At 38.8% G+C, this 23,417-nt stretch overlaps 1 protein-coding gene across 5 annotated transcripts in view; it reads left to right on the forward strand.

Moving 5' to 3' along the window:
• Nucleotides 1-2,006: 2,006 nt before the first annotated feature.
• ATP13A3 (ATPase 13A3) overlaps nucleotides 2,007-23,417 on the forward strand; it is a 78,583-nt gene continuing 57,172 nt past the window's right edge. For 4 of the 5 annotated variants that reach the window (XM_087818235.1, XM_087818238.1, XM_087818237.1 and 1 more), the window contains exons 1-2: nucleotides 2,007-2,087; nucleotides 2,861-2,904. The gene's annotated coding sequence lies outside the window, so the exon portion shown is untranslated. Of the gene's footprint in view, nucleotides 2,088-2,860; nucleotides 2,905-17,996; nucleotides 18,056-23,417 lie in introns of all 5 variants that reach the window. The other variant, XM_087818236.1, reaches the window with a different exon arrangement.

The following is a 23,417-nucleotide window of genomic DNA, read 5'->3' on the forward strand; positions in this document are numbered from 1 at the left end:
TGGAGATTTGGTAGTTGAAACCACGAGGTTGGAGGGGATCCCCTGAGAGTGGAGTGAGAAGAGCTATGGGCGTAAAGTGGAGACTTGCATTTAAGGTGCGCAGATTCCCAATGGGCGTCACTTAGTCACTTAAGGATGTCACCTAAAGGAGGAAGAGGCCTTACTTACAGAGATGTGAGAATTGGGAGGCTAGATTGCCAAGTGCTGATAAACGAAGAGGTGGAGACGGCCAGGGTAGACCACTGGCTGGAAGCTAACTGGAGAGGGCGCTTCGAGGGGAGGGGAGGGCTGGCTGGGTAGTTTTGTTTGTAGGACTCGAGAGAGAGACTTGAGCTTGTTTAAAGGCTGAGGGGAAACAGCCAGGAGCCAAGGACCTGGGAGAGGTGGAGGAGGCGGCTTTAAGGGTTGGACTCCACGGAGACAAATCCTCACTGTTTGCCCAGCACTTCCACGTGCCCTATCCCATTTAATCATTTGAACACCTGTGAGATTTGAAACAAACGAGCAAGCAAGCAAGCAAACACTCGGTGAGACTGCGCCCAGGTGCTGGGAGAGGTGCGGACCCGTTCCAGCCCAGGTGCTGTCCACGCCGCCCGCCTCGCGCGGCACCGTCCAGCTCTGGCCCCGGGGGGCCCACAGCGGCGCTGTTGGGCTCAGGGGCGGTGTGCTGCCCCAGAGAAGGGGTGTCCCGAACCCGAGCCCGAGCGCTCCCCGCCTCCAGGGAAATGTTCCAGGCGGTGGGCCGGGGCGTCCCTCCCCTTTCCGGTGCTCGCCCTGCTAGGAGTGTGGTTAGCGGCAGGTGGAGCAAAACACCGCCGCGGGCCGGCCTCGGGCGCGGGCCGCGTGGACTCAGCGCGGGGCGACGGCCGACACGCGCTCGCCTCGCGGAGGGGACTCCGCGAAACCAAACTCGAGATTTGTACATCCGGCCGGGGCCCTGCCGGGAGATAAATCCTCTGCGGAGGGAAGCATTTAGGACGCATCCTGCGCTGTCGGAAGGGACTGCTTCCCGCCGCAGACGGCGTGGCGGGCGCGTGGGAGCTCTCGGGGTGCGCCTGCCGCCCGGGGCCGGGGCGCGCCCCCCGGCTCTCCCACGCGGGTGCAGGAGTGTTTTGTTAGCTTCTGGAGGGCAGGGAGTGCTGTTCAGGAATGAAAGGGACCTGGAGAGCCAGCTGGTCTCCCCTCCATCAGTCAGCACGAGCTTCCTCCGCGACCTTGACTCCGGGCAAGTCAAGTAAGCCTAGGTCCCTCCCTGGGCCTCAGTTTCCCTGTTCATAAAGCGAGGATTTGGACTCTGATCTCGTCTTTGCATGGCCAGGTGGCAAACTGCACCTCCTCTCGCCCCCGCCCCCCATAGCCCGCCTTTACCAGTGGCCCCCTCAGACCCCGGGCTCCGTGGGCGTTGCCTCCCCTACGCCGTCTTCCTAGTACGCTCCGGGCGCTAAAAAGGCGAAGGATGGGCGGGGCTTGCCCACGGCCCCTCCCACCGCCGTTGGCCCCGCCCCTCCCATAGTCCCCTCTGCGCCCCTGCCTTCGGCGCTGGGTGAGTCAATCACGTGACCTCACATCCGGCGCGGGAGTCCCGAGCTCTCCGCGCGCTCCCCCGCCCGCCCGCGCGCCCGCCCGCAGGCTCTCCCCGCAGCGTGATCCGAGCGCCGCCGCGGAGGGGAGGGGGGGATCGCTACGTCGCCGGCGGCGGGAGGCCGTTTCCAAGCGCAGACCGCCCCCCTCCCCTGCCGCGTCGCCCTGCCGCCCTCTCTTGTTCTCGCTCCGTCCCGGCTGCACGCCGCCGCCGCGGGCGCGGAGGAGGACAGCGCGGACGTCCCTGAGCCCGGCGCGGCCGGGCCCCCGCCGCGGCGCCTCGCTCCCCTCACCCCGGGCCGCAGCGCGCGGCGGCGGCGGCGGCGTCTCGAGCCCGAGCGACCCGCGGCCGCCGGCGCCGGCCGAGGGCGATGGGGCTGGGCTGAGGCGAGGCGGCGCGGCGGCGGCGACAGCGGCGGGCCCGGCCCGGGCCCCGGCTCCGGCTCCGGTGGCCATTGGGCTGTTCCGGCCGGGAGGCCGCCGAGGAGACGGCGCTGCGGCGGCCGGTGAGTGGCCCGGGCTTTCTCTGGGCGCCGGAGGGCAGAGCGAGCGGGGCGCGGAGCGGGCGGGTGGTGGTGATGGGGAGGTTGGAGGAGGCGAATGGTATTGTCGGGGGCGGCGGGTACCAGGTGAGCTTGTGGTCAGCGTCCTCGGGCCGGAATTGGGCATCACTTCTCGGGGAAGGTGGGTGTGGAGTCGGGAGGAGATCTCTAAGACGGCGGAACGCCTGCCTGGGACAGGTGAGGGGAGGAGGGATCCACGTTGTGGATGTGGAGGCCTGGTCTGGACGCGCCGCTCGCGGGGAGGGCGAGTCCGTGCTGGGCACGGGAGTGGGGTGGTGCTCCAGCCCTTTTCGGAAGTCCGGGAGACGGTGTGGCCGAAGGTAGGGGGACTGGCAGGACACCGGATCGGGGTATGCGGGCGCTGACTGAAGGGATCTTGAGTTGGCCCTTAGCCACGGGGTAGTAAATAGTAAAGCTCCTTGCTAATCACCGCATTTTCCAGGTAAGCCAAGTGAGGCCCAGAGAGGAAAAAAATGACTTTTGACTATCGCTTTGACTCTCACAGTGAGGATTAGAAAAACCAGGGCCCTTTCCACCAGTACTTAGGTGGCTACTCTATAGCCTTTCCTTCTCCCCATTCCCTTCACAAAGTTAGGCTCTAGACCTCTTTTGGAGGAGTGGGGGGTGCTGACCAATGAATCGGGTTGGGAATTGACAGTGGCTTCCCGGTTTGTAAAGCTTTTGTGACAGGTGTTTATTGTTTCCTCTTCCCATAGCTCTGACAGAAACATCTGTGGATCTTGGTGTCTGGACATAGGAGGTATGAATCACTCACATAATTAACTACTTTTAATCATCGTGTCTTAGAGCTATATTTAGTGGTTATATTAGTGAAAAATGAATGGGTATGGAGTCGTAAACCTAGAAACAGAAACCAATGTTTCCTACACATGTTTCTGAACTAAATGAGTAGAACATTTGTGTATGTAATGACTATTTTAGATCTATGAGTCAGAAGTTAGAATTTTGAAATGCAGAAACGTTAAATATTATTGCAAAATGAATACTATCTTCTAAAAGCTTTGTTGCTAAAGTGAAGGTGTTCTGATTTGATTGTCTTTTGAAACGTGATTACATAGTTAAAATGTTCTACCCTTGGTTAGAATGCAGCCCATTTACCAAGGCACATGTATTAATTTTGTTTCACTGGAATATAAGTGGCATCCTTTTCTCAGGAAGCTTGTTGTCTTGCTGAATACGCTACAGTTGCCAAAATAAATGTATGCAGGCATCCCATTCTGGTTTAGCAACCCTTTTTAAGGGCAAATCTGTTCCTGGAAGTTGTTTGAAATAGTAAACCTATTGAGCCCTGACTGGTGTAGCTGGTTGAAATAGTAAGCCTATTAATAATTATTATGGAAATTTACTTTTGCTACTGCCCTTGGTTTTGCATTATCCACCTTTAGATTAAGTGAGGTTTTTAACATTGTTACAACAAAGCTTGTGTGGGGTCAGGGGATTGGGTAGGAAAAGTGATGACACTGGTTGTCTCAATTTATAAGTAGTACAGTTATAAATAAATAACAATATTAAGTAGCAGTTTATTTTTAAAATAAAGTTGTTCAAATTATGTAGTAGGAGGGCTGATTTCTTTGTCCAAGCCAACCAGGAAGCTTTATTTGGGGTACCTCTGGTAATTAAATTTTTAATTTACAATTGGTTTGAGATAAATAAGGTAAGTTTTACATAGGAGAATAATTTTATAGTAGTCAGAGCAAAATCTGAATGTCTAAACAGTATCTTCTGATGAGTTTTCTACTTGGTTCTGCTTATTAGATATTAGAACTAAAATACTTCTGTTGGTTTAGTTAGCCCTTAATAATTATCCCGTTTAGGTAACATCAGTTTCCCATCTATGTCATGTTTCAGGAATGAATTCTTATGTGGATAATAACTGTCTGTTGGCAGCTATAGCATTTTGTAGTAGAAAAAGCATGGACTTGGGAATCAGACCTGATTTTGATTTGTGACTTTCTTAACTAGTTGTTTGACTTTGACCAGTATTAATAGTTATTGAGTAAGCTTACTGTATTTTAGGTTTTGAACTAAACACTTGACATGAAGTGTCTCACTTAAACCCCATTTTACAGATGAGGAAACTCAGGTTCTGAGATGTTAAGTTGCCCAGTCACATACAGTTAACCTGGTAAACCTAGAAATAGAAACCTCTGGTCACATACAGTAACAGAGAGCTAGGATTCTGGCTGTCTTCAAGCCCCTTATATTGTAAGTTGCTTAACTTCTCTGTTTTTCTTCTTCCTTTTTTTTTTTTAGTTAGCAAAGAATACTAATACCTCAGAGTTTTGAGGATTAGCTGAGGACATATGTAAAGAAAGTAACACTCTTCCTGTCACATAATAAATAGTTCCTTTCACTCTTCCATTCCATTTACTGAATCAAGCTGTGCTTATATAGCATGGTGGTTTTGCAACTACTGTGAATAAAAGGTTTTAAAATGTGAATATACTTTATTCCTAAGATTAATAGCAGTTCTAGGAGATGGGCTATGATCAGTGATATGGGGGCATCCTGTGAAACTTTGTCTTTATCCTGTATTTTTTCCCAATGGCCTGGGTGATGGTGAAAATAAAAACTTTAAGCTGGAAATGACAACAAGGTGGTTGTAATTTTTAAAATCATGGAAGACAGAAATAGAATTTCAAAATGATCTTGATTACTTGGTTTATCTAAAGTTGGATTCTGTTCATGAGTATACTTGGTAACCTAAACTAACTATATAAGTACTAAGGGGGAGACCTTGTGAAGGGATCATAAGTTGATTAGGAGTTAGCATACCAGCTTATCGCTTATTAAAGACACCACTCTTAAAATTCTTAAAACAATGCACAGTGGTAAGCTAAAGGAGGATATGTAGTGTCTGACATCTACCTGATATGATACATCATCAGAATGTTTGTTCCAGCGATATTCTGAATGCATCATATAGCTCCTCTGGTTAAATCTGGATCCAAGATATAGCTGATGGGCTTTAGTCTTTGGTTTTGGAACATAGTTTGTCCGTGTGAAGTGAAATTAATGGGCCTGCAGAGCATAAATCTGTAATCATCAAAACCATGTTCTAATTAACTCACCTGGCTTGTCCCGGAAACATGCAAGAGGCAAGGAAATAATTATTAGAGCCTGACTTGACTTGTAATAATCTTCATATTTTGAGAGTAAAGAAATAAGAGAGGATCAGAATTGGGGCACATATTTCAAGATTTAGGTAAAAAAGTGTAAGGTTCTGGCATATTGAATCGAGAAAAACAGGTGGTATTTATAAGGCAGAATGTTCTGAAGTTAATGGTAATTAGTAATTATAAAAGTTATGAGTTAAAAACATTTGTATTAGTAAGATTAAAAATTGATGTAATGTGAGATGTCATGAAAAATGGTAATTGGAAAAAATGATCCCTGTTATGGGTTAAAAAATTATTTTATGGTAATCAGTAAGAAGGGAAAAAAGTGGAATGAAGGAAAGGGAAAACTGTTAAGTTAATCGAATGTCTGAGAATGAGGAAAGTTGAGGATGGAGATTGGTGAAGTTTTCATAGAACAGTTCTCCAGAGAGAACTATACCAACACCAAATCTAGTAACATCTTTGACCCAGAGGCTCATATTGGGGCCTTTGCAAGGTCTAAGATAGTAAAACATTAACTCAAATAGCAAACTTTAAGACTGCCAAATTAAAAAAAGGACTTATGTATCACAAGCTGTCTCCCCAAAGAAAGAGGCCATATTAGACCTATGGAAACAGAGCTCTTCTGAGGCATGCTCCTTTCAAGGTACAGGTGAAACTGTATTTTTTACTGTTTCCTATCACCAAAGCCACTAATACTAGTATGAACTGAGAATGCAAGAAGTACCCTGTGTTTGAAGTCTGTGGGTGAGATGGGGTAAATTGAGGTGTAATTAATCTCTTAATCAAAATTCCTCTCTTTTGTTGACTTTCACTTATTCCCTGTGGATCTTGCTTTTAAATGATCTGTTGATAGTCAGATACTAGTTAGGTGAGAAATTAAATTTCTGGGAAAAGTGAGTTAACTGTGTAAAGTAGAATTTCCTCATTATATAATGTGGAACTTGCTGATGTCTGTAGACTCTTTCTCAGAAACTTTAAATAAAAATATTTATAACTGTTACATAAAAGACAGTTCTACCTCAGTGATAGCAAGCTAGATTAATTGACTCCTATTTAGTTTTTCTTAGTTTTTCACAAAGGAATTTGTGAGTTGGGCATTGAAATAAAGAGGTATGAGACTGGAAAACAATAATGCTAAATGGTCATAGACTAGTCCTTTCTTTTTACAGAAAAGGAAACTGATATCTGGAGAGGTAAGTGATACTATTAAAGTATCTGGGACCTGGCCGGCATGGCTCAGTGGTTGAGTGTCAACCTTTGAACCAGGAGGTCACAGTTCAATTCCTGGTCAGAGCACATGCCTGGGTTTCGGGCTCGATCCCCAGGAAGGGGCGTGCAGGAGGCCACCAATCAATGACTCATTTATGTTTTTGTCTCTCTGTCTCTCCCTTCCTCTCTCTGAAATCAATAAAAACATATTTAAAAATAAAAAAAGTATCTGGGGTTAGAAGCTTCCTTTTAGTTAGGTATTCTTTTCACCTTTGCGTTTATTTTGTACTCTAGTAATGGCATATCTCAAAACTCTATGTGTTTGTGTTTTATTTTTTCCTACTGAAGATCAACTTTTAAGGGTTGCGTTTGATTACTTGACAGACTTCTATTACATTTTTAGTTTTTAAAAAATAAGTCATGGAATAGTTCCCACATACATATCCCTGTTCTATTTCTTTTTCTATTTTTGTGCAACAGGTTGAAAAATACATTAGTTATTAACTTACTTTGATATAACTGACAAGTGGTTTGGTTCCGGTTTTTTTCCTGACCTAAAGAGCTGAGTAAAGTGAAATCACCTTTTCTTTGGGGGCTTTGGGCCTAAATTCTCACTTAAGGAAAAAATCTTGTCAAAATTACCCTTGAAAAAATCCTTTAGGAAGACACCAGTTTGAAAAAATAGTTAACTGATATATTGTTTTTCAATTCCAGCTGCCAGTTTTTTCTCCATCTTTTAGAACAGGTTACTCTTTTAGTGAAGTGGATCATAATCAGCTGTGTGGGATACCATTGGACAGGTGATTAGGTCTTTAGATTGGCTGAAGAACAGCACATTTCCTCTCCATTGCATGCTTACTCTGGTGCAAGGATGGAAGGCAGGCATCCTGCCACCATTATTTAAAGCATTTTTCTCTCTTTTTTTTTTTCTCCTGCAGCACAGATAGTTGAATGAATGTAATTAAATGCATATATAATGTGACTCCACACTGAATAATGGAGAAAGAAACTAGGTATTTATGAAAATCTCCCATCTCCCCAGGGTTGTACCACACAAAGAACCTAATATAATTAAAAGGCTAAGTAATAAATTTGGGGAACTATTGGTACTTTGTATAATTCTGGGTTGATACTCGGCTACTTTCAGTCTTAAGAGTTGTCTTCCTTACTGCTAGCAAAATCTTCATTATTTTAAAAGAACTATATAAGTTGTTAATGTTTTCCATGGAATTTAAAGTGCCTGAACCTAAACATCATTCTTTGGCTAGAACAGTAAGAAAAATATCAGTCTTTTTTTAAAAAAAATGTATATCTTTATTGATTTCAGAGAGAGGACGGGAGAGGGGGAGAAACATCAATGATGAGAGAGTCATTGGTCAACTGCCTCCTGCACACCCCCGACTGGGGACCGAGCCTGCAATCTGGGCATGTGCCCTGACCGGGAATCAGACCCCGATCGCCTGGATCCTAGGTCGATGCTCAACTGCTGAGCCACGCCTGGCTGGGCAAAATACCAGTCTTTAGAAAGACATTGTGGTGGCTAAAGATGTCCTGGGAGAGGGCATGGTGTATTGGTTAAAATGTAGGCTTCAGAGCTATCAACAAATCACTTTGAATTCCAGTCTCATCATTTACTGGCACTGCAGTTTGGGTCAAGTCACTTAACATTTTTTAGTTTTTTCATTTGCTGAATATTATGAGGATAAGAGGCTCAGTAAATGGTAATTTACTATTTTATTAGAAGTATCTAATATATTCAAAACAAGTTGTGTGTGTGTGTATGTGTGCGTGTATATGTGAAGGGCGGAGGAGAGAGCGTGTGTGGGGGGGTTGTGATTGAAGGTTGCTTTTTAATTTTTTTTAGTGGAGCAGCGGGCAATAATGAGATGGTGTTATATTCAGGCTTTTCATAGCAAAAATACCATGATTTTGCATCGTTGGTAACAACATCCTAAAAAATTCAAGATATTTATCTCATGTATCTCTAGTGTACATTGTACTTTTGCTTTCTCTCTGTGTCTCTGGGTGTGTGTGTGCAGCAACACTCCCCCCCCCATTCTCTGTGCTACTGTTACCTATTATATCTCTCCTTGGCCACATTATAAAATTAAAAAGCATGTTTAATTATATGTATTCAATAGCATTTTGTGTGCCTTATTTTCATTTAAAAATCCCGAATAGTGAAATGTGGCTACATCTTTTCTTTAAAAAGAAGACTTGAAATTTTATTTTACTTCTATGGCCTTTGGATTGATTTCTTTAAAAGGTAGGTTACTGGTTCTTCATAAACTGAAGATTTTTCATTCATCTCTAGATTATGCTTTAGCTTTTTAAGGCATTAGTTTTTAAAGCTCATTTATAATTAATTTCTGTCCATGATTTCCTAAAATTTCTCTTTAAAAATTCTTTTTTTCTTATATTTTCCCAAGTATAAGAGATGGAATCCTTATTTACATGTCAATTATAATAATTTAGTTTAGTAAGTAAAATGTAAAGTATTACAGGTAAGTAGCCTACTGGTGCCTGGAGCACTTAATTATTATTTTTTAAAAATATGTCTTTATTGATTTCATAGAGAGGAAGTGAGAGGGAGAGATAGAAACATCAGTGATGAGAGGGTCATTGATTGGGAATCAAACCTCGATCTCCTGGGTTATAGGCTGACGCTCAACCACTGAGCCATGCCAGCCGAGCATGGAGCACTTAATTACTTGAAAGACTAGAATAACCCAGAAAATCCTTAGTTAAAATAAATTTTTATTTCATGGATCCTTTTGATATGAAAATAGGTTATTTGTAGTTATCACTACTGTCTTAGAGTCAGTTGATAAATACTTTTGAGCTAACAACCCATGGTTGTTTTCTCTTCAGTTTTTGGTAAGAAGAGAATAACCTGCTTCATGTAGCTGAGTTTGAAAGCATCTTAATTTATTTCCCTGAATCCTTTCTTGTCTCTGGTGCAGCCCATTGTGAATGACCCTCATGTTCCATTAAAACTGTGGCAATTACCAGTTATTGTAATGTGCAAGAGTTGTGATCTTATAGTTAGTAAGGAAGGAGGCTTGGTTAGGTCCTCTTGGCTATGCCCTTAGAATTGTGTTGGTACATCTAACTGTTCAGTATTTTTTTTTAGTTCCTATATGTGCCAAGCACAGGGCTAGATACTGGGTATACGTTGATGAATGAATTCTGCTATCTTAGAAATTGTGCTGCTGCATTGCACAAGTCCAGAGGACATCAGTTATATTGTATTCTTTGAAATATGGCCTTTGGCCTGGCCTCAGGTCTCTTTCAATTGGGAAATATTCAGAATCTCCATTGAGTACAAGTTAATCTATATCATGTTAGATAAGGCCCTCATTATAATCTGATCCTGTCCCATTTTTGTCTGTGTGTTATAGGTGCTCATTTATTTTATTTTATTATTTATTTATTTATTTTAAAAAGTGAATTTATTGGAGATCATAGGTTTCAAGTGTCCAACTCAACAAAACATCATCTGCACACTGCATCATGTGTCCACTGCCCCACCTCCACCTACTCCCAACCCCTTTTCCCTCTGGCTATCACCACACTGTTATCTGAATCTATGTGTTATATATATATATGATTTTTTTGGTTAATCACTTCATCTTTCATTCAGTCCCCCAACCTCCCTCCCCTCTGACAGCTGTCAATCTGTTCCATGTATCCATGCTTCTGTTTCTGTTTTGTTTGTCAGTTTATTTTGCTCATTAGTTTCCACATATAAGTGAGATCATATGGTATTTTTCTTTCTTTGACTGGCTTATTTCACTTAGCGTAATAATCTTTCTTTTTTTTAAGCTCCATTTCTGGACTTTCCCTAGAGTCTACCCTATGCTCCAGACAGTTTAAGTAACTTGTATTCCTGACATTTTTGAGGATTTCTCACTTAGTACTTCTGCATATGGTAATTCCTCTGTGTGGATTATACCCCTCTGTTATGTCCCCTCTTTTGGCTGTGCTTTGCTTGATGGACTTCACACCCTTCAGGTCTTAGATTAAGGCCAGTTCTCCAGAGTCTCTTCTGTCCTCTCCTCCTCTTTCTCCCCTGTTCCTCTCCTTGCTCCCATGATACCTACTTTATTGCAGCACTCAATCATTTTGTTTGATACATGTTTGCTTACTTGCCTGACTTGTGTTTTAGAATTGGCTCCTTGAGGTTAGAAATTTAATCTGTGTAGTCTCCAGCTAAAAGCACAGAACTTGCCACATGAAGGCAGTGACATTCTAACAAATGACTTCCTATGAAATCAGAAGTGGTGACTTTTGCTAGAATGCTAACTTAATATTAATAGACTTATTTTGTAATATTAGGATACTTGGTCGGCGTCTTGGTTTTCTCCATTAATTTGTCTTTTCCTAAATCAAGAAATGGTCTGGAGTTAGATTTCAGGATACTATTTGGTGAGGACAGAGGCACTGTTTTAAGTTCATTGATGAACATGTCGGTGAGACAGTCTGTCCATAATAATGAAAATTGTCTATAAATGGTCTCTACAACAAATAAAGATAGCTTTTCAATCCAAGAAGAACAGGTGATCCATAGGATCTGTGTAGCACCAGTTCCATCTCTGTTTCTGCGGGTAGGGCTCACTGCTGCTACTGTGCAAGAGCGGATGATGTGAAGAAGTGAGCACTTCAGGAAAGCCACGTCAGGAAGACTTCCAGACTCTTATGGGCCAGCCTCTAAGTGGAACTACAATGCCTACTCTCCACATCTGCTCCACACTATTTTATTTTGTTACTTAGAGATTTATCTTAGTGATGTCAGCTTTAAGAAGTTGTAACTCATTTATGTATTAACTTCTGAACAGTGATTCTTGATTGAGAGGAAGAAGTGATGACTCTAGTGCCGTGGTGGTGGTTGTGTAGGGTTGCATGAGTCACTAAGGGACCTGGGGGAAGGTGATGGGGGAGTCAGGAAAGGGGCATAGGGATGAGATGTGGGGGCATGCCAAAGGCTAAATGTGCTTTGTTGTGAAATTTGGCCCAGAAAAAGAGGAAGGATTTTGCTCCTTCCTCACACCCCGTCTTGTCCTGTCTCATTCATCCAGCCAATTGCTGGGTGCTGGCCTGGTTTCCAACCCTTAAAGCTTTTTGTATGTTCAATATTGTGGGTCAAGTGCTCTCACATATGGAGAAGGGACAAATGTGGGAAAAGTCCTCTACCAGGAGGTGGAAGGGACAATCAAAATTTAGTAGAGGAGATGCTTGATCAGGGTCTGGAAGGATGAGTAGGAGCTCTTCAGCAAGACTAAGTTAGGGAAGGCCATTCTTGGTAGAAGGAATGGAGTCAGGAAAAGGTTCTTTGTGGAATTACAAGTTGTGTTCTACGTAGATGGGATATAAGGTTTGTGAGAGGTGAATGATAACTACTGATGAATGGCAGATGGTGTTGATACCTAGGCGGGGCCAGATTCTGAAGGATTTTGTTTTCCAGTTAGTTGCAACTTTGTCCTTGCAGCCCAGTTGGGCCTCACTTCTGCCCCAATTCCTCTTGGTAGGGAAACACATCGTATTGTGTATTGTAAGACTTTTCAAAGTCTTGCAAGAGACTGCATAACTTTGCTTAATACTGTGTTTTTCTTCAGTTTTGGGAGATGCTGCTGCAGACAATGGGAAGCTATTGACATTTTAAGCAGAGAGAGAAATGGTCATATGTGGTTTGTTTATTGATTTGAATGAGAGATATTAGAGAGGGGATCAGGACCTGACCAATGCCAATGGAGAATAGGGCATGGTGAGGTGGATTTGAGAAAGGTAGGAATGATGAGACTTAGTGCCCAGTTGGATATAGAAGGTATGGGATAAGAAGGAGTGTTGGATGATTTCCAGATTCCTGGCATTGGTTTTTAGGCAAATTGTACTTGTTAAGTACTGGTGGTGGCTCATGGTGGGGCAGGTTTTGGGGAAGAAAGATAAAGTGAACCTATTGAAGTTTAGCTGTATGCAAACACGTATGGTAGATGTTTGAATCTGGGGCTCTGGAGCTCATGAGATCAGTGTTGGAAGAACTGATTGGTAGTTGCCACTGTAGATGGGCCAATAGTGCCATCCTTGGGCCCTGGTGATGGTACAAAGAGAGAAACCTGGAGAAGGTTAATATTTAAGAAGTGGGCAGAGGAAGTGGAAGCTTGGGAAATATTAATAATTAAGAAGTGGGCAGAGGAAGTAGAAACTTGGTAATCTGGCTACCTATCCCACAACCCAGGCTGGCGTAATACGATGTATAATTCAGCTTAATTGTGGGAGTAAAAAGGTCATTTATGGGTCATCTTGGGAGCCTAGTCACTACTTTTCTTATGAAATAATGCATTTCAAGTATACTTGGCTTTCAAATGTACTTTTGGAAAATAGACCCTTGAAAGATGGTGCTGTCTGCATATCATTCCTTAATTTGTTGATAAGGTTTTTTGATATAAAGTCCCTCCATACTTGACTTTCTACGGAATGTGAAAAATGCTGATCTTGGTTAAATGAAGATTATTTTTTTCTGTTTTCAAGGGGCAGTATTTATTGGAAACTGATAAGTAAAGTAGATAATGCCTATAGAAGTGTTTTGTCAAGTAAAAGTTCCTGTATAAATGCCAGTTACTATTATTATGGTTGGCACAGTACCCAAGCACATTGATTTGTTGAAAAATCCTTAATAGTAGATTACAGAATGACCACAGAAAATGAGAAAGCTCAGATTTCTATAATGGTTGTACCATAAAGCAAGACCATTATCTCTTCAACAGCAATTTAAAATGCTGTATTTAAAAAATATTTTTAAATGCAGATGCTAAAGGCCTTTGTATTTTCTTCCTATGCTGAGTCAGCATGGCTGGGTTCCAAATTGGGAAAAAGGAATAAAGTCTAAAAGGCTAATTCACATAATTTTAAAAAGTTGATCTAAATGCCTATCACTTATAATTGTAAATTTGTAGGATTGCATTTTTTTGTGCAGAATAGTTCCCTAGTGATTTGTGCTTCTTTAGTTTGTGTCTTTATAAGATCTGGAAGAATGGAATGTGAAAATACTGTAGTATAGATCATGAATAAAACTGGCTTTTCTTTCTTGCAAACACCCAATAATCCTGAAGTGAACCATGCTAAGTAATGAATAAAATCATTTTGGGGTTTGCTGTTAATAAGAAAAAGGAACATCCCTGGGATCTATGTGTGACTCCTTAGCACACTAAAGACTTAGAAATAGAATTCTCCTGAAAGTTTTCTTCTGTTCGCCCCTCTTTTTTTCTTCTCCTCTTCCCTTTACCCCACCCCCTACCCCCACCTCTCTTCTTATCCTCGCCCTTGTCTACTCTTGCTGTATTTTGTTACTTATCTCTTTACACTATTACTTTTTGTTTCAATATGCAACTACAATGTAATCTTTTTTAATAGTTTAATCAACAATTTAAACTCAGATTTGTACTACCAAGAATGCACTTGACTCAACTGAAATAGACAATACTATGAATAGTTGAGACCAACTTTAAGCATGTGCATGCAGTGACGACTGCATCAGGACGGTCACCTGCCAGTAGCAACAATAATTTCTTCTAAACTGCATGCTGCTTTTATCTATGTTAAAATGTGGAAAGTCTGAATCTTAGTAATGAATGTTTAAATTTCAAATACCATCTTTTAAATTGCTAATTGAAATGTCAAGTTACTAGGGATTTGGATTAATAGCATTATAGTTTAGAAGAAATAGTCACTAACTTGCATTACAGTGCAATAAATATTGATTTATATATTAACAAAAAACCTTATCTTACATCTGAACTTAAAAGTGTAACTTAGGGAATTAGGCTCACTTATGAATTTGGTTTGCTTATACAAGCTGTTATTAGAACTCTTGATTTGTCAGTTCCTATTGTATTAGATGCCCATGCCACACAATTTCTTTTGTGCTTGTTTGAAAATACCCGTTTGTTTCAACTAGATTATTTACTCTTGCCCCCAATGAAAAAAACACACACACAAACTTTTATTTATTTCATAAGTCTAACAATGCAGAGGAATTTGAAGAAATGGTTAATGGTAACATGTATGTATAGGTACAAGTGACATGAATTTCTAATTGGGATTGTTGGATCAAACTATATGGGGATTTAAAATTTTAATTAATATCAGTTTTCCAAAAAGGTAGTATACTTTTAACAGCAACATATAAGGGTGTTTCTTGCCCCCCCCCCTTTTTTTTTGCCATCTATGAGCAAGTAATGTTTTACCATGTAATTTCATACTTTACCTCATCTTGTTTTCTTATAGGTTCATGTGCGTTTTAATTGTTATTGTTCTCCCCCCTCCTCCACAATATTGTAAGATCCCTAAATTCTAATTTCAGACACCTGTGAATTTGAGCGTAATCGATACTATAAAGGGAGTAATGTCTTCCTCTCCCCATTATCATTTGTTTTGTGTTTATTGCATGTCTTATATTTCTATTATATAGGAAACTTCTATTTTTCCATATTAGTACCTTCAATGTTACCAAAAAAAAAAAATCTTACATATCTTTTTACCCTTGATCATTCTTGATCAGCAGCTGCTCTGCGAAGGCGAGGAAAGGGTCAGCCTCCTTCCTTACCAGTGTTGGAATGTCACCTACTGGTGGAGGAATGTAACAGCAGGCTGTATACAAAGGCAATACTTGCCTAGCTCAAAAACTTTTCATGGTTGGACTGCATCATATGAATTATTATAACTACCTCATTTTAGTGAAGAAGTTGAAACCAAGACAGTTGAAGGAGCTTGAAAATAGTTCATGTTGAATTTTCATTTAAGGACAAGTTAAAGCTGACTCTTGAGTTCTGTGCTTTTTACATTTGTTTTTGTTTTGTATTATGTATTTTGGGGTAAGGTTGTATATCTCGTGTTCTTAATATGGGAATGAATATGGCCTATATGTTCACTTAATGCTTATAGATGAATTAATTTGATAAAATAATTTTGAATTTGCTGCTATTGTACTTATGCTGTGTCACTGGCTAGTACTTCTCAGTGGCGCCAAAATGTGGAGGGGATATCAAAAGAAATATAAACAGCTAGCTGTAGTTTACTAGAAATGTACTTGTTAAAGGAACCTGCAAAATGACTATTGCTTAGGATGATCATTTCATAAGTTATATAAATAAATGTATACTCACTATGTTGTATACCTGAAACTAATACAATATTATATATCAGCTATAATTGAAAAATTAAAATATTTTAAGCAAATTTTCCTGGGCTAAAGTAACTTAATTAAGAGTGAGATCCAGAGAATCTGGAGAATAGTCTGTTAGAGCACTGTGAAGTGCTTTGGAGATTCCTGCAAGTCCAGACCAAAGGTTGGCCATGCATTGTAGAATTAGTTGTTTACTGTATAAAAATATTATTACATGTAGATGGTGAAAACATTCAAAGAGCACTAGAGTTTCTCCCTCACTTCTACCCAAACACACTGTCACCACTATTAACTAGGTTATAACTCTTAATGTTCTTAATATTGATTCTATGACAGATAATTGCATTATCTTTCCTAACTATAACTTATTTTGTTATAACTATCACATTGTTTTGTAACATATAAAAAAGTATAATTGTACAAAGACTACACCTTAAAAATGTAAATACAGTCTTGCTTTGGTGTATGTTGGGTACAATGGTCTTCCTTAAGCCTAAACACAGAAACAAAAGCACGTATTATAAGAGAAAGTTCAAGATGGGAAGTGATAAAATGGGTATTGAGTGGAGCTTTGTTAAAATTTAGCTGGTATGCTTGTAAAATTTCCATGTATTCATTAAATTATATTATGTCATTCTTATTGTTAGGAGCTGACTTGAAGTACTAAGTTTTGCCCTCATAAAGAGTTGTCACAGTTCGGTTACTGTAATTGGGAGCTTGGGCTCCCCCCCTTTTATACAAATATTTGTGTAGATATTAAAATTGAAGTGGTTTAATGAGCAGAGTAAGGGTTTTATATGTATTAGGGTACTTTTTATTTCAATTGTGAAGGTAGAACTGCTTTATTTGACAATAAAATAACATTGAGAATGCTAGCCATGCTGTTTATTACTTCAGGATCTTTAAAAACATCTTTTGCCGAGTGGTCCTTAAAAGATGGGCTTATCAAATTTTTATTTAATCTGGGTATTTAACCTGGGTTTAATTCTCAGGAAAAAATGTAGAACTACAAAACAAAGTGGGAAGATTCATTCTCTTTCAACAATACATGGTGGACCAAAAGTCTTGGTTCAGTTTTAAATTTTAAAACTCTGGAGGTATAGCCCTGGCTGGTGTGTCTCAGTGGGTAGAGCATTATCCTGAGCACAGAAGGGGCATGGATTCGATTCCCAGTAAAGGACATATACCTGGGTTGTGGGTTTGCTCCAGTGCTGGTGCGTGCAGGAGGCAACCAATCGATGTGTCTCTTTCCCATAGATGTTTCTCTCTCTTTCCCCCTCCTTTCCTCCTTTCTTCTCTTTCTGAAAAGCAGTGGGAAAAATGTCCTCAGGTGAGGATTAACAAAAAACAAAAATAAAAATAAAACTGGAGGTATATGTTACGAACTATTAAAAAATGTCGTTTGAGAATTTCTTGTGTACTAACTTATTTAGTTTTGTGAATTTTGAATCAATACATTTTTAATTTCTTTTACTTCAATCTTGCCGAAGTTGGCAAATATTGACTGAAGTAAATTAAATTAAAAATTTTAAAAATAAAAATTTAGCAGATTTTGGGGGAAAAATTTATTCAAAATTGCTTTGCTTGAAGTTTTACTTGAGTTGTAGATCATTCTCTAAATCACCTTGTGAAATTACTTATTTTGGAATTCTTGGCAAACACATAGAATATCCTTAAAGAAAACCCTCCACACACATACTATTGTAATACTATTGGTACAGCTAGTAGGAAATTCAGGTTTTGAAGCAAAGGTGACTTAGAGGTTTGGGGATTTCTATGCCTGTTGAAGCCAACTCATCTTGTTTTAGGAAATGAGATATGACTAACTCTTATCCTAGTTTAAAGATGTACTCTAAATGCTTCCTAGTAATTATATAATGGGGAAAAATAAGGAAACTTTAAAAATTAGTATTACATTTAGTGATATTTATTTCTGATAGCTTCACTTTTTTCTGTTACTGTTTTCACTCACACAAAAAATCAAGTTCATTGTAAATGCAAGGAAGGGTTTGGTTAAGCACAATAGCCTAAAAGCTCCTTGCTATTTAGATAACGTCAAGACTCAGCCATACACTGTAGAGTTGGGACTTCAGTGTGGTTAGCTTAATATTTATTCAAGTAATAGGAGCTCTGTCAGTGGTAGTCATATGGCAGAGGGGTATGTCTTCTGAAAACTCATTTAAAATCAGTGAATTAAAAAATCTTAAATTTTAATGTCTTCTTTTGGAAGTAGTTCAAAGAGAACAAAAACAAATGTTTGACAGAAAATTGTCATTTGTGAATGGATTTTATGCTTAGTTTTATTTTATTTTTATTAAGAGCCAGCTTTTGAAAGCTCTGCTAGTCCAACAATTGGAAGGAATGATATAGTGCTATTGGTAAGAAAAATTTCTTTTTCTATGATCTAGACATTGACTTGATTAAAAAAATGCATTTTAGCAAACCACTAAAGTTATACTTCTGTAAGTTAAATGGATTTTAGAAGTTTGATATTAATGCTTCAAATGTCTAATTAGATATATGGTAGGATAATATTTAAAATGTATTTTCATCTTGATAAGCAGTATGTTTTAAAATGTGTCTATATAGATTTTTATTTTTATGTAGTCATAGAAGTGTTAAGGGATTTCTATTTAGGTATGTTTTTAAAATTTAAATATACATTTATAATATGTGTATGTTTTAAATGTAAACTTGAAATTGTTGTCTCATTAAATTTTACTAAAAGTTTATGTAAAAAGTGAATTCTTAGTAATTTCCTATGAGGTATAGTATGTTTAAAGAGAATAATAATTGATGGTTTTTAGAGCAACTTTTTATTTAAATTATGTTTACTATTTCAACTTTGGTAAAATTGGGTAAGAGTTAAGAATTTTATCTTTAAAAGGAAGCTAAATTTCAGAGAAATAACACTTGTAAAAGAGTAAGGAGATAATTTGGTCAAGAATTGTGTTTTTAAAAGTAGATTGTTTTAGGCAGTGCACCATGTATAATCACTCATTTAAAAATAATTGAAGTATTTTTTTGTTTTGATCAGTTTTTAACTGTAGAAGATGAAAATATAGCTATGTTAGATTAAGGTGAAGTCTTGTCATATATTTGAGGAAAGGGTTTTTTAAATAGTTTTAAGTGTATGGACTAAATGAAAACATTGAATTTTAATGGTAATTATTTTTCTAAAATTATAAAATTTAGAAATTTATTATCTTCTAATACATTCTACAGTGAAAAATTGGGATTTACAGAAGTTGGGAAGCACATCTATATTTCTAGGCAATGGATAAAAAAATGAGCAAAGATGAGTTAGATTCAAAACCCAGCAGTATGAGTTTATGGATAATGGCTGGTACGTAATAGGTTGAGTCAGTTATTTTAGACTTAATAGAGGCAGAGTTCTCAAGATTTATGGACTTCGGTGCTAGGAATGAAATTTTTCTATTTAAAAGCTTCAGATGGGTGCTTTTATTTTATTGATTAAAAAACTATATTATGGATAATTTCTACATACTGAGAAGTAGATTAGTATAATGAACCCTCATGTACCTGTTACTCAGCTTTTAACTTGGCTTTTAGCAGCATTAATTCATGGACATTCCCTGACAATAAAGATAAGTTTTTAAATTAAAAAAATTTTTTCTTTGCAAGTAATTTCAAACCTGCAGAAAATTTGATGTATTGGTGTAAAGTTGTTTATCACCCTCCTTAATTATCCTTCTGATATGTGCAGAATCTGTAGTGATGTCTCCTGTCTTATTCCTGTATTGGTAATTTGTATGTCTCCCCCTCACCCCCCTTCTCTTCAAGCCTAACTAGAAACTAGAAATCATCAATTTTATTGATCTCAAAGAATCAGCTTTTGGTTTCATTGATTCCCCCCCCCCCATTTATCTGTTTCTTATTGCATTGATTTCTACTCTGAATTTTATTATTTCCCTTTAGTGCTTACTGTAGGTATACTTTGCTGTTTTCTACTTTTTAAAGGTAGAAGCTGAGGTCATGATTTCAGATCTTTCTTTTCAAATACTGGAAAGTAGTGCTATAAGTGTTTTAAATATTATTTTAGTGGCATCCCACAAATTTTAATATGTTACATCTTCATTTTTATTCAGCTCAGAATACTTTGTATTTTCCCCATTGATTTCTTTGACTTATGGATTTTTACAAGTGTATTATTTTATTTCCAAATATTAAGGCTTTTCTACTTACGTTTCTGTTTTGGTTTCTAATTTAATTCCATTGTATTCAGAACATATTTTGTATGACTTGAATATTTTCATGTCCCAGAATGTGGTCTTTCTTGGTAAATGTTCTGTGTACAAGTTTAAAAAATGTATATTTTGCTCTGGTTGAGTAGAGTGTTCTGCAAATACCAATTGGGACCCCTTGATTAGTACTGTTGTTTAGAACTTCTGTGTCCTAACTAGTATTTTTAATTTACTTGTTCTATCTCTTATTGAGAGAGTGGTATTGAAATGAAATCTCCAACAGTAATTGTGAATTTCTCTATCTCCTTCCAGTTTTATCAGTTTCTGCTTTGTGTAGTTTGAAGGTGTGTTAAATGTATAGGTGTTTAGGATTATTATGTTATCATTATGAATTGACTCCCTTGTCATTATGAAATGGCTTTATCCTTGGTGTAATGTTCTTGGTTTTGAAATCTGCTGTATCTGATATATTAATACATTCACTCCAGCTTTATTTTTTAATAGCTTTTGCATGGTACATCTTACTTTAACCTACTTATTGTGCCTTTATATTGAAAATGCATATAGTTGCCTATAGTCTTTTCAAAAATGACATGACAATCTTGGCCTTTTAAGTGATGTTTAGACCATTTATATTTAATGTGATTATTCATATGGTTAGGCTTCAATCAGTCATCTTGCTATTTGTTTTTAATTTTTCTTACCTTTCCTTTGTTTCTTTTTTCCCCCTGTTAAATCACATGAGTATTTTTTATGGTTCAGTTTAAATCCTTTGTTGATTTTTTAGCTATCACTGTTTTATGTTTGTGTTTTTAAAAAAAATATATATCTTTATTGATTTCAGAGAGGAAAAGAGAGAGAGAAAGAGATAGAAACATCAATGATGAGAGAGTCATTGATTGGCTGCCTCCTGCACGCCCCTTACTGGGGATCGAGCCTGCAACCGGGCATGTGCCCTGACTGGGAATAGAACCCCAATCGCCTGGATCCTAGATGGACGCTCAACTGAGCCACGCCCAGCCAGGCTATCACTATTTTATTTTAGTGGTTACTGTAGAGTTTACTGTGTACTTCTCTAACTTATTACAGTTTACCTTTAAGTGATATTACACTACTTCATGTATAGTATAAGAACCTTACTAAAGTATACTTCCATTTCTTCTTGTTCTTTGTGCTGCTGTTATTTATATTTACCCACATAGTTACCATTTCTGGTGTTCTTCATTGCTTTGTGGAGACTCATATTTCCATCAGTTTTTTTGTTGTTGTTGTTTTTGTTTTTTCTGCTTATGGACTTTTTAAAAAACATTTTTTATAGTGTAGGTTTGTAGCTGAATTTTTTTCAGCTTTATTTCACCTTTGATTTTGGAAGATATTTTTGTTGGGTATAGAATTCTTGAAGAGTTTTTTTTCTCAGTATTTCAAAGATGTTGCTCTGCTGTCTTCTCACCTGATTATTTTTAGCAAGAAATCTCATGTCATTCTTATCCTTGTATGTAACATGTCTTTTCTTGCTGGCTCCTTTCAAGATTTTTTCACTTTTATAAGCAGTTTGACAACATGTCTTGGTATAACTTCTTAATTTTTTTTGCTTAGTGTTAGTTGGACTTCTTGGATCTGTGGGCTTATAATTTTTTCATCTAATTTGGAAAATTTTTGGCCAATATATCCTTACATATTTTTTTCATCCCCCCATGTTGCATGTATATTAGTTCACTTGAAGTTTTCTCATAGCTTACTGGTGATAGTGGTGGTGGTGTGTGTTTTTCCTAGTATTTTTCTTCTCCATTTTTTATTTTGGATATTCTGTTACCATGTCTTCAAGCTCATTGATTTTTCTCTGCAGTGTCAAATCTGCTATTTCATCTAGTATATTTTTATCTGTATTTTTAATATCATGTTCAATTTGATTTTTTCTTCATATGTTTCTGCTTAGCATGTTCAGTCTTTTCTCTTGGTTTTTAAACATATAGACTACCATTACAGTAGTTGTTTTAATGTCCTTGTCAACCAATTCTATTCTCTGTGTCAGTTCTGGGTCCTTTTCTATTGATTGGTTTTTCTCATTATGGGTTGTATTTTCTTTCTTCTTTTATACTTAAACTTTTTAAGTTTAATTTGGGTGTCAGACATGGTGACTTATTTGGACTAGATATTTTGTATTTCTAAAAATCTCCTTGAATTTTATTCTGTAAAACAGTTAAGTTACTTAGAAACAATTTTATTCTTTCAAGCCTTAAACACTTTGTTCTTCAGGACCACCAGAGTAGCTTTTAGTTTAGGGCTAGTTGGATCCCACTACTGAAGCAGAACCCTTCTGAATACTGTCCATGATTCCTTGTGACTAACGAAGTTTTTCACTGTGGTTGGTGGGAACAGGCACTCTCCCCAGCTTTTTGTGAGCCCGAATGGTTTCCCCCCCTTAATCCTTTTGGGTGGTTCTTTCCCTAGTTTCTGGTACTTTCCTCACACGTAAGCACTGATCACTACGCAGAAGACTTGAGCTGGATCAGGTCTTCTTGCAGGCTTTCAGTGTTCTTTCTCTGTACAGATCTCTCCGCTGGAAATCTGCTCTGCAAACCTCGTCACTTTGGTGCCTCCCCAAACTCCTATCTTCATCTCCTCAACTATGAGAGACTGTTCTGTTTCCCCTGGGCTCCCTACCTTCCCACTTTTACAGCCTATAGACTCTTCAGTTTGTAAACTGGGATAATTGTAAAGCTCATCTAGTTTGCTTCCCATCCCTGTATCAGTTTCCTTCATTGCCTAATGTCCAGTTTCTTGAAAACTTGTTTGATATATTTTGTCCATTTTGTTGTGGTGGTTTTAGGCTGGAGGGCAAATCTGGTACCTGTTTTTCCATCTTGGTTGGAAGCAGAAGTCTCAACATATAAGAACTTGAAATAATTTCTCCCCTCAAGAAACATATTTTTGGTGGTGGTGATGGGAAATGGGGATTAGAATGATAAGAAATTAATTATCAAAAATGAGTTTGATGAATCCTGAATGATGATCCTAAGATTCAGTCCAGAACTTATGAAAGAACCATAGACTAATGGTTAAGAACAGGAGACTGTTATTTTTTTGTGGGAACAGCATCAGGGCAGAGTGCCTTTATGTTACCCTTTAAAAGTGGGCATGTGCACATTTAAATCTTGCAGGATTGGGCTATCCCTTAATACGCTCAGGTAACAGCCGCTGATCTTTTCTACAGGAAAGAGGTTGGGCTTGTTCATTCTCCCCATAGTCCATAGCAGCAGGTTATGCCCTTGAGAATAACTGCCTCAAGTCATATTGATTTGATGGACCGTTCTTAAAACATGAGTGTACACGTGTTTCCATATCCGAACATTGCTGACCAGTCACAAGATGACTCGTGTCTGCACTAACATTAATTAAGTAATTTTAAACACCTTGCTGACTAGTCACAAAGGAAAAGTAGCCAGCTGCATAGGCGAGTTCTGGCTCTAACTAAGTAGCCAGTCAGCAAGGTTTAACATGGTAGTAGCATGCTTCAGGGCTGTAACACCACCCT

The sequence above is a fragment of the Miniopterus natalensis genome, chromosome 6 (assembly GCF_054644295.1).
Source record: "Miniopterus natalensis isolate mMinNat1 chromosome 6, mMinNat1.hap1, whole genome shotgun sequence".
NCBI classification, from domain to species: domain Eukaryota; kingdom Metazoa; phylum Chordata; class Mammalia; order Chiroptera; family Miniopteridae; genus Miniopterus; species Miniopterus natalensis.